Consider the following 5,000-nt stretch of genomic DNA (forward strand, 5'->3'; position numbering starts at 1 on the left):
AGCCTCCAACGGTGTCTCTCTCCCTGTTCTGGGAGGGAAGCGGTAGCCGTTGCCCCTTTTCCTGACAAATCTAGCGGTCATTTGTGTGTGTGTGAAGGATTGCAAAGTGGTGGGTGACATCATGAGATTCTGGGGAGAGAGAGAGAGAGAGAGCCCTGGCCCTCGACGCACCATGTGCCAACAGTTGTTCCCTGCAGATGGGGAGGATGGCTAGCTCCAGATATGACATCACAGCGTGAAAATGGGTAAATAGGATTATAAGTCCCATCTGCTTTTGAAGACAGGAGATCAATCCTGTCTGTCTCTCTGTTTCTATCTCTCCCTCTTTCTCTCTCTCTCTCTGTCTCTCCCTCCTTCCTTCTCTCTCTCATCCCTCTCTCCCTCCCTCTCTCTCTCTGGTCCGCAGAAAAATTATCTGCATTTTTTACATTGCACTCAATCAGGGGTCCTCAAACTACGGCCCCTGGGATGGATACATGCAATGAACACTTGTGTGGCTGCAGAGAGTCTCCCCCTTTGGGGTCTTTTTGTGGGGGTTGGAGGGGGGCAGAAATTCCCACTTGGGGTCTGTTTCGGTCTCCTGGTGGGGGGCTTTGGGCGAAGGCTGGAGAGAAGCACCGCTGGTGGAGAAGAGCCGGAGGGCCTCGTTCCAGTGGGGCTGCATCATGGCCTGGAACTGGCTGACCATCTCAGCCCGCTGAGCCTCCAGGTGTTGGCACCTGGCCTTGCACTCCCGCAGGTCTTCCCTCTGCTTGGAAAGCTCATGCTCCTAGTCCTCAGTGAGGTGCTTCTGCTGAGCCTCCTTCTCAGTCAGATCCAGTTTGAACTAACTCTTTCTCCTGGTGACTGCTTAGCTCCAGCAACTCCTTCCTGTTGGGGCCCTAAGGAGCCCGGGCGGGCAGGCGAGGAGGGGAGGGGTGAGCAGAGGCCCTCAACATAAATGACATCGAGTTGGCCACGCCCCCAGTCACATGACCACCTAGCCACGCCCGCTCAGCCGGTCATTAGGCAGATCCTATTACTGGTCTGCAGGATTTAAAATTATGAATTTAGTGAACCCTGAGGTCCGAAAAGTTGGTGACCCCTTAAAGCGACTTCTTTGCTGAAATCTAATTTCAATGTTTCTCTCTTTTCCCCCCCCTCTCTCTTCAGGGACCCCTAAGGATAAACCCCAAGAAATACCACGATGCCTTCGTCCCTTCCCCCGTAAGTAATCCTGTAAAGTTCAGCGATTGGTGGTCTCACATGGGTTCAATGTCCCTCTGCCTCTGGATTGATGGAGGAAGAAGAGATGATCTGGATCTTCTTGGGGTATTTTCCCCCCTTGAAAAAAAACGTTTCCTTCCTTCATCCAAGAAGCTTCTTCAGTTCTTCTGAAGCAGCTTCTGAACCGAAGAGGCTTCTTAGAATTAGAATACTTTCTTTGGCCAAATGTGATTGGACCCAAGGCAGTCGTAGAATGGATCCCCCTTGATCAAAAACGTCCACGAAAAAGAACCCGAAACAAGATGGATGGATGACATGTGGGCCCAGTTGGCAAAAGAAAGCTCACAACCGCAAGGGTTGGAAACCAGCAGGTCTTCATCATGCGGTGGAAGAAAGAGAAGGAGAAGAGGAAGAGGTGGAGGAAGAGGAGGAGGAGGAAAGAAGGAGGAAGTGGAGATGGACAAGAGGAGGAGGAAGGAGGAGGGGGAGGAGGAGAAGGAGAAATGGAGGAAGAGGAGGAAAAGAAAGAGAGGAGGAGGAAGGAGGAAGAGAAAAGGAATGGAGAAGGAGAAGGAGGAGAAGAAGGACAAGATGAAGAGGAGGAAGAGAAAGACAGGAATAGGAAGGAGGAGGAGAAGGGGAAGAGGAGGAGAAGGAAAGGAGAAGGAAGGAGGAAGAGAAAAGGAAAGAAGGAGGAGGAAAAGGAAAAGAGGAGGAGAAGAAGGACAAGATGAAGAGGAGGAAGAGAAAAAGAGAATAGGAAGGAGGAGGAGAAGGGGAAGGGGAAGAGGAGGAGAAGGAAAAGAGGAGGAGGAAGGAGGAAGAGAAAAGGAGAGGAGGAGGAGGAAAAGGAAAAGAGGAGGAGAAGAAGGACAAGATGAAGAGGAGGAAGAGAAAGAGAGGAAGAGGAAGGAAGAGGAGAAGGGGAAGGGGAAGAGGAGGAGAAGGAAAAGAGGAGAAGGAAGGAGGAAGAGAAAAGGAAAGAAGGAGGAGGAAAAGGAGAAGAAGGACAAGATGAAGAGGAGGAAGAGAAAAAGAGGAATAGGAAGGAGGAGGAGAAGGGGAAGGGGAAGAGGAGGAGAAGGAAAAGAGGAGGAGGAGGAGAAGGTGAAGATGAAGAGAAGGAGAAGAAGAAGAGATGGAGGAAGAGGAGAAGAGAGGAGGAAGAGGAAGAGGAGGAGAAGAAGGAAGAGGAGGAGGAGGAGAAAGAGAAGAGGAGGAGAAAAGAAGGGAAGAGGAGAGGAGGGGAAGAAAAATTATAATAATACCCCAAGGAATTTGCCTCTGGTGCAAAAGCTCTTAGTGTACATTCAAAACAACAGATTAGTAATAATAACAATCACGATGGCATTAGGAGAAGGAAGTGGAAAGGATGAGAAGGATAACAGTGATACAGCCATGCGAGGTGGGTAAACACACTTAGACATACAACAATATTATGAGGATTAGGTGTTCAGAATAAACCACTCTCTTTGTGTCTGGTTGTTTTGGCATGGAGTTCCCTGGAGCACCATCCCGAGGAGACGAGTCGGACCAGGACTTTATGTCCGGGATGTGAGGGGCTCCGTAGCTATTTCCTCAACCCTCCTTCTGACCCCCCCACAATCTACAGGTCCTCTGGGGGGGAGGCAGGCTGGTTGCACTCGAAGAAGCTGCTTGAATAATGAGGGGAAACTTTTTTTTCCCCAGGAAAAATAATCCCAGAAATTCCGGCTGCTTTTTGGAGAAGCACCTGGAGGAGCCATGTGGCCATACCTGAGGGGCTGCCCCAGAGAAGAAGGGGTGGGGTGGGAGGTTTCATCCGATTTTCCAAAGCACCGAAAAGGTTGAGAAACGCTGCTATGCTGGGAATGAAGGGCCTCCTTAAGCAGCTTTTATCCTTTCGCTGAACTGTGACTCAGGCACTTCACTTCTGAAAGTCGCCAGGTTGAGAAAATACTTTGCTAGAGGAGTTTGCTGACCTGGGAACATCAGACGCAGGAGCCTAGCATGTCATGTTAATCATGGGGGCAAAATAACTTCTTTGAGTTTAGAATAACCGAGTTGGAAGGGACCTTAGAGGTCGTCTAGTCCAACCCCCTGCTCAAACACGAGACCCTCTTCCAGCGATGGCGAACCTTTTTTGGCTCGCCTGCCATAAGCAGGGAGAGCATGTGGGGGGGGTCGTGCGTGGGTGTGCACCCTTCTTTCGCCCTCCCCAGGCTCCAGAGGCTTTATAGGAGCCCGGGGAGGGCGAAAACAGCCTCCCCCCCCCCGGAGGCCCTTCGGAGGCTTCAGGAGCTTTCTGAAGCGCAAAAAAAAATGGAAATTCGGGAACGGACTTCCGGTTTGCTTGTAGGGCTGGTTTAATCCCTCCGGAGCCTTCGGGGACCTTCAGGAGTCTTCCCTAAAGGCTCCGGAGGACTAAAAATGACCTTACGAGCAAACTGGAATTTTGGTTTGTCTGTTAGGCCATTTTTAGTCCTCTGGAGCCTTCAGGGAAGTCTCCGGAAGGCCCCTGAAGGTTCTGGAGGGCTTAAACTGGCCCTACAAGCAAACTGGAATTCTGGTTTGTCTGTTGGGCCATTTTTAGTCCTCCAGAGCCTTCAGGGAAGTCTCCGGAAGGCCCCTGAAGGCTCCAGAGGACTTAAACCAGCCCTACGAGCAAGCCGGAAGTCCATTCCTGAACTTCCTGTTTGCCCGTAGGGCTGTTTTTTTGCGCTCCGGAGGCTTCAGGGAAGCTCCTGAAGCTTCCGGAGGGCCTCTGGGGGAGGGGGGAGGCTGTTTTCGCCCTCCCCAGGCTCCTATAAAGCCTCTGGAGCTTGGGGAGGGCGAAAAATGGCCTCAAAAAACCCCCCTAAAGTCAGCTGGCCAGTGCATGCATGCACGCTGGCCAGGTGACAGGGAAATGCCTTGCGTGCCCTGATCAATGACTCCGCGTGTCACAAGTTCGCCATCCCGGCCCTATACCATTTCAGACAAATTGCTGTCCGGTCTCTTCTTAGTAACTCCAGTGTTGGAGCACCCACAACTTCTGGTGGCAGGCTGTTCCTTCCATCCATCCATCCACCCATCCATTCTTCTGCCTGCCATGTATCATATTTACCTATGTCAGAATCGTATCAGGAGGTCTTCTAGTCCAACTCTAGTAGGAGACCCTATACCATTTCAGACAAATGGCTGTACAATTTCATCGTAAAAACCTCCAGTTTGGGAACACCCAGGACTTCTCTTCCATCCAGAATCACAGAATCTCAGGAAGATACTTTGGAAGTCTTCTAGTCGAACCCCCTGCTCAAGCAGGAGCCCCTCTACAATGTCAGACAAATGGCTGTCCAATCTCTTCCCTTCCAGCTCTATTCTGATAGATAGATAGATAGATAGATAGATAGATAGATAGATAGATAGATAGATAGATAGATAGATAGAGATAGAGAGATAGAGATAGATGATATAGATATATAGATAGATAGATAGATAGATAGATAGATAGATAGATAGATAGATATAGATATATAGATATATAGATAGATAGAGATAGAGAGATAGAGAGATAGAGATAGAGATAGAAATAGAGATAGATAGATAGATAGATAGATAGATAGAGATAGAGAGATAGAGATAGATGATATAGATAGATAGATAGATAGATAGATAGAGATAGATAGATAGATAGATAGATAGATAGATAGATAGATAGATAGAGACAGACAGACAGACACAGACAGACAGACAGACAGACAGACAATAGAGATGGCTGGCTGGCTGGATATAGATAGATGATAGGTAGATAGGTAGGTAGGTAGGTAGGTAGA

The 5,000-nt window shown here is 49.3% G+C and overlaps 1 protein-coding gene and 1 long non-coding RNA gene across 2 annotated transcripts in view; both read left to right on the forward strand.

Moving 5' to 3' along the window:
* DIS3L2 (DIS3 like 3'-5' exoribonuclease 2) overlaps positions 1 to 5,000 on the forward strand; it is a 217,979-nt gene that overhangs the window by 56,201 nt on the left and 156,778 nt on the right. The window lies entirely within an intron of this gene.
* LOC148043441 (uncharacterized) overlaps positions 993 to 5,000 on the forward strand; it is a 17,065-nt gene continuing 13,057 nt past the window's right edge. Inside the window, exon 1 of the long non-coding RNA XR_015697969.1 lies at positions 993 to 1,206. This is a non-coding gene — a long non-coding RNA (uncharacterized LOC148043441). The remainder of the gene's footprint in view (positions 1,207 to 5,000) is intronic.

Source organism: Thamnophis sirtalis, unplaced genomic scaffold (genome assembly GCF_051295495.1).
Source record: "Thamnophis sirtalis isolate CommonGarterSnake01/CBP01778 unplaced genomic scaffold, rThaSir2_p1.2 scaffold_11, whole genome shotgun sequence".
Taxonomy (NCBI): Eukaryota; Metazoa; Chordata; class Lepidosauria; order Squamata; family Natricidae; genus Thamnophis; species Thamnophis sirtalis.